The sequence below is a fragment of the Hyalella azteca genome, unplaced genomic scaffold (genome assembly GCF_000764305.2).
Source record: "Hyalella azteca isolate HAZT.00-mixed unplaced genomic scaffold, Hazt_2.0.2 contig13801, whole genome shotgun sequence".
Taxonomy (NCBI): domain Eukaryota; kingdom Metazoa; phylum Arthropoda; class Malacostraca; order Amphipoda; family Hyalellidae; genus Hyalella; species Hyalella azteca.
The window spans coordinates 12,109-18,669 of record NW_025943708.1 but is presented as its reverse complement, the minus strand read 5'-3'; the positions used below and the strand labels follow the sequence as shown (position 1 = coordinate 18,669).

The following is a 6,561-nucleotide window of genomic DNA, read 5'->3' as shown; positions in this document are numbered from 1 at the left end:
CCGTGTCGGGCCAGTAGACGTGGTAGTCCGCGCACTGGCAGTCCTGCTTGCCATCTACCATCACCGCCTGCGGGACACGGGGAACATGTCACGGGGAAGATGTCACTGGGAACATGTCACGGGGAAGATGTCACTGGGAACATGTCACGGGGAAGATGTCACTGGGAACATGTCACGGGGAAGATGTCACGGGGAAGATGTCACGGGGAAGATGTCACGGGTACCAGGTTGGGTGTAGGGTAGGTCAAGGGGACCAGGTTGGGTAGGGTAGGTCACGGGGACCAGGTTGGGTAGGGTAGGTCACGGGGACCAGGTTGGGTAGGGTAGGTCACGGGGACCAGGTTGGGTAGGGTAGGTCACGGGCACCAGGTTGGGTAGGGTAGGTCACGGGCACCAGGTTGGGTAGGGTAGGTCACGGGCACCAGGTTGGGTAGGGTAGGTCACGGGCACCAGGTTGGGTAGGGTAGGTCACGGGCACCAGGTNTCAGCGTGCCCAAATGAGGGCTAATATACGGAACACGTCCAACGTTACATCCGACGACGACTCGGAGACGAAGGACGACGAAGGCGGCGCATCAGCGTGACCGTGGACTGCGACGTCCTAAACTCATCATAAGGTCATAAGGTAAGGTTAAAGACCATGGTTCTCACCTTGAAGCAGGAAGTCCTTAACCTATACTTTGAACATTAGCCTTGAAAGCCTTAGTTCTCACATTGAAGCAGGAATTCCTTAACCTTAACTTTGAACATTTATCCTTGAAGGCCTTAGTTCTCACCTTGAAGCAGGAAGTCCTTAACCTATACTTTGAACATTTAGCCTTGAAGCCCTTAGTTCTCACCTTGAAGCCTTGAGGGCAAGGTTTAAGAGAGCGTCGCCGTGAGGGCTCAGCAAAAGAGAACTCGAGCAGCAGCAACAGCAGTGGCAGCAGTAGAGCAGCTTTTGTAGCCATCTATGAGGGAAACATGTGACAGTTAAGTACACAATAAAATAACTTTATTATTAAGTAATTGTCAATAAGAAGTGTAATTAGAGCTAATGTACTAATGTTGCAAATACAATGCGAGAAATATAATGTACAGTGTAATGTAGCTAATACAGTGCAATTACCTAAGGTACAGTGTAATGTAATGTAGCTAATATGTAGCAATTAGCTAATGTACAGTGTTATGTAATGTAGCTAATATGTAGCAATTAGCTAATGTACAGTGTAATGTACTGTAGCTAATACAGTGCAATTAGCTAATGTACAGTGTAATGTACTGTAGCTAATACAGTGCAATTAGCTAATGTACAGTGTAATGTAATGTAACTAATACAGGGCAATTACCTAATGTATAGTGTAATGTAATGTAACTAATACAGGGCAATTACCTAATGTACAGTGTAATGTAATGTAACTAATACAGGGCAATTACCTAATGTACAGTGTTATGTAATGTAACTAATACAGGGCAATTACCTAATGTACAGTGTAATGTAATGTAACTAATTCAGTGCAATTAGCTAATGTACTTTGATGTTAATAAAAAATGAAGATATACCCGATTGCGAATCAACGTCACGATTCATCAAAAAATTTTGGATAACTAAAAATAATAATACGGTATCCCAGCAGAAAAGTGATGTGATGGCACCAAGTTTGCAGACAAAAATATATTGGTCATTTTGTCCAAACAGCGACACACATTTTCAATTGTCATACATTTCTAATTGTCCAAACAGCGTCATACATTTTCAATTGTCATACATTTTTAATTGTCCAAACAGCGTCATACATTTTCAATTGTCATACATTTTTAATTGTCCAAACAGCGTCATACATTTTAATTTAATTTAATTTAATTAATTAATTTAATTTAATTCATACATTTTTAATCTGGGCACAAGCAGAGAATATAAGCGGCACTGATACGCCTGCTTTCCTGGCCAAAGTGCGTCAGGATGACCCACAATGAGGCACAAAGTGCATCGAGGTTTGGACAGTCTCACTCATTTATTTATCGGGATCACGAGCAATCGTTCACGCGTATCTTGATGATCGAATCACGTATGAATTTTGAGGCCGAACTATCATAAATATTTGAAAATACATTACGACATCAGCCAATCACTGACGACTTTCCAAAGTAAACCCACCAATCAGCGACGAGAAAGTGCCCGCTACGTGTACTTTGGCCGCTACGTGTACTTGGGCCGCTACGTGTACTTAGGCCGCTACGTGTACTTCGGCTGCTACGTGAACTTATGCCGCTACGTGTTCTTGAGCCGCTACGGGTACATAGGCCATCACGTGTACTTAGGCCGCTACGTGTACTTAGGCCACTACGTGTACTTAGGCCACTATTTGTACTTAGGACGCTGCGTGTACTTAGACCGCTATGTGTACTTAGGCCGCTACGTGTACTTAGGCCATTACGTGTACTTAGGCCGCTACGTGTACTTAGGCCGCTACGTGCACTTGGGCCGCTACTTGTACTTAGGTTGCTACGTGTACTTCGGCCGCTACGTGTACTTCGGCCGCTACGTGTACGTGTACTTAGGCCACTGCGTGTACTTAGGCCGCTACGTGCACCTAGGCCGCTATGTGTACTTATGCCGCTACGTGTACTTATTCCGCTACGTGTACTTATGCCGCTACGTGCACTTAGGTCGCTATGTGTATTTAAGTTAGTTTTGACAGTACCGCCTCCCGTCTCAGAAGAGAGGGCAACGAACTTTAACTTTCAGAGTCGGAGTTGGAAGGGCAAGAGGGGGGAGGGGTGGAAGGGGGGGAGGGGAGAGGGAAATAAAAAATAAATTGCAGCGCTGGAAATTATGACTGCCCTCACTCAAATAAATGAATGGGTCATGTCCAAACAGAGCGGGACACACTGAGCATGATGAGAGAGCGGATGTTACGCCCATTTATCAGGTTACACTGGGTCAAGATGGCCAACACACGGGCAAAAAATACATCGTTATTTGGACAAATCCCGCACATTTTTCCGAGTGTTGCTATTCAAGAGGTGCTTGTACAGCAGCGTAGAGAAATACCAAGAAATAAATTGTTGAAATGGCAATCATTTTCTAGGGCGATAACAAATAATTTCAATTGAATAATAGAGGGAGAAAATTTGCGTATTTTATTGAAGCTGAGACATATAATGAATATAATATGTCTCATGTAATGTCTCTCATATAACATGATAATGTCGCTGCGTCATACCATATAATAATTAAAAATTAACTTCAACAATTAATTGAATTATAACAACACGAGAGCAGTAAAATAGACTTCGTAACATGAGATAATGCATTATCTTGTTATGATGCCATTATCTGATTTAATCTTGTTAAATAATCTGATTTAATATACCAGTATTTAATGATAAACATTTGTCTGGAATTGGAATGATTTGTGTCTGNTCTTTCAGAGACCTGATGGAATGAATGAAAGAAGAGACTGAGATAACTCATGCACCTGGAAACGAAGATAGCATAAACTGAACCCACCGTAACCACAAGAATATCTCATTCATTCATAAAATAACCTATTCGACACTATATAGTGACTTCCAAGCTTCCAAGACTAGTTGAGTTTGAATGAATTATAAATGAGGAAATTTGGACGTCATTTTTCTAAAATGACTCCAAATGGCCGTAATTTTTCTAATTTAATTTATTTACTTGCTAAAAGAAGCTCTCAAAAATTATTCTAAAAAAGACTATTGCAACATTCGTGTGCTGAAACGTACACAGGTAATGATGTCAGTACCAGCTTCAGGGTATTGTACAGAATGAAATTAAGCAGCGTTAATTACAGTAGAAGGTCATAGTTATGAGGAAGATATCGCTACGGCAACTCGGAAGGCTGCATAATTGTCGACAATTTCTCTTTCACGGTACACACTCGTTTCCACTATCATGAAAACAATGACTATCATGAAAACAATGACTATCATGAAAACAATGACTCGTAATATCGCTCAATTGCTAAACGTAATTTACAAAACACAAAACGGAGTCTACTATTGACTTTCATTTTCGATGACCCTGAATATGCATTTTTTGCCATTTCGACTGCATTTAGTAGAAATGTTTCGAAATTATTAAAAAAAGAACGCAGATTCTCTTTAAAATAGCCCATTTTTTGTCCATTAGTGGATGAAGTAATTCTAGTATCGGTTAGTTAGAAATTAGATCAATATAGAATAACATTAATAAATGATCAAGAGACAGTATTTTACTGTTAAGCAAAAAGGTGCATGGCGCTTTCACTTCTGATTCATTGTGATGACGTCACTGTAAATTTTTGGCCTAGCAGAAACCTCAATTAGCACAAGTTTAAATTATCTATGAAAATACGCTTTCATCTGTAATTAGACGAAATTAGAATCTTAATTACCACGAGAGTGGGCATGTAGCTTTATTACCTTCCAATCGATATAATGTTCTGCGTCATTAGCAGGTTCTCTAAATAAACAATAAACGCAGCTTCTGTAATAAAATAACAACGATTTAATTTAATAATTATAATAATTAATAGTTGATTTAATTAAAATAACAGCTTCAACGCCCCGGGGATGAAAGCAATGAAATTTAGATGGTTCTCGCCATGACAGTTACTGTCAACTTTTCACAAAAAACTGCAATATTTACCCTAAAACACTGAACTTTCTATCTAAACGAAATTAATTTTACATCGCAAAAAACTACAATTTTTACCCATAACAGCGACATTTTCTCATAAAAGAAATTAATTTTATATCGCAAAAAACTAAAATTTTTACCCTAAATCAGTGACACTTTCTCCTAATAAAATTAATTTTACGTCGCAAAAAAACTACAATTTTTACCCTAAAAACGTGAACTTTCTACCGTGAAAGGAGAGAGTTAAGGTCGATTTCAGCGCAAAAGCAACGCAACTGCAATTTCCATCTTAGAGGATTGACCATTCCACCCTGAAATTAAAAATCTCATCCCATTGCTAGCAATCGTTTTGCCCTAAAAAACAAATGTCGTTTTAAACATGCAAATAAAATAACTCATTTAAAATGGCGTGGCAATAAAAAAATTCTAGGAAATCAATATTTTTTTTACTTTTTTTTGTTTTTTTTTAATTGTTCTCTAACAGTATGAACAAATTTTATTGAGAGAACGGATTTAATTTTCCTCTGAAAAAATGTATAAGCGCAGTAAAAATCAGTGAACTCGTAATCGTGGAAACTAGTCTTCAAATTACAAAGTTTAGTTCTACTCTCGCCGTAAATAATATTTTTAATTCTAGATAATAATAATTATAAGATATTAAGATAATAATTATTAATTATAATAATAAATGTTAAAAATAATTCTAGATATCAAAAAATAATTTCGTAAGTGGCACAAATTTCGTAATCATCGAAGTACGTGCCAAGGTTTCTTTTTATTTCCATTGATCATGAATGAAAGGCGGAGCATTTCTGTTATGATTCACGGCACGTTCACCGCACTTAAAATTCGTTCCACGAGAAGCTGTTGGTCGGTCAAAAGCCACTCCGGAACTCTGATCCAAAACTATGAGCTGACACGTAACACTTGACCTCGTATCAACGTAATCCTTATTGGAGATCAGAGCTTATACTTTGAAAAAAAGTTAAGAGTTAAGAGAGATTAAGTTCATCAGCCAATCATTGACGGCCTTTCAAGCAAAATCCACCAATCATAGACAAGAAAATAGAGCGTAAGTACTTACGTTCAATTAGCGAGTTTTGAACGTATGGCCCCAGACACGTGTCTATAGGAGATTGGTCATGCTGCATGGGGACTCATAATGATCGTTATTGTAAGATCACATTTATAGGTGACAGTGCGTGGCCATCATCCATTATCATCGATTGATATAAAATTTAGTTCAAGATCATAGACTCATTCATAATTAAAATACGTACCGTCAAAGCAATCCCAATAATTGCGCACTGTCTGTAGTCTGATACAATATGTCTGTCTGATACCTCATATTTTTTATTCTCTGCACGCTTTGAACTAATTATTATGAAAGTAAAAACTACTTACTATGGGCTTCACAATCTTACTTATGACTCATGCAGTTTTAATATTCAATCATTGCCTTATTTCATACAACGCATGCAAATTAAATAAGATACATGGGATGCTTGCAACTCACCACAATAAATTCGTCGAGAAATCCTCAGGCTTCAAAATTATTCAAACCAGAATGTCGTATAATTATGTATGTAAAACATTATACGAATTTCATCAATAAATTCTTGAGATTCAATATCTTCAAGCCAGGATGATATTTAATCGTGCATGTAACACATTACACTAATTTTATGAAAAAGGTTGAGCTTTGAAATCCTTCAAGCCAGAACGTCATTTGATTACGGATTAAACACATCCCACTAAAGTTCTTGAGCTTTAAAATCCTTTTCCAGATCGTTGTTTAATTATGCATGTTAACCTTACACGGGTGCAGGTTAACCTTACACGGGTGCAGGTTAACCTTACACGGGTGCAGGTTAACCTTACACGGGTGCAGGTTAACCTTACACGGGTGCTGGTTAACCTTACACGGGTGC

The 6,561-nt window shown here is 38.4% G+C and overlaps 1 long non-coding RNA gene across 1 annotated transcript; it reads right to left on the bottom strand.

Annotated features, from left to right (window-relative positions):
* Positions 1-6: 6 nt before the first annotated feature.
* On the bottom strand, positions 7-6,334 carry LOC125178939. Its single transcript, XR_007157089.1, has 3 exons — positions 6,147-6,334; positions 840-950; positions 7-67 (listed from the first exon to the last, which is right to left on the bottom strand). It is a non-coding gene; the product is annotated as an uncharacterized LOC125178939 (long non-coding RNA).
* Positions 6,335-6,561: the final 227 nt, after the last annotated feature.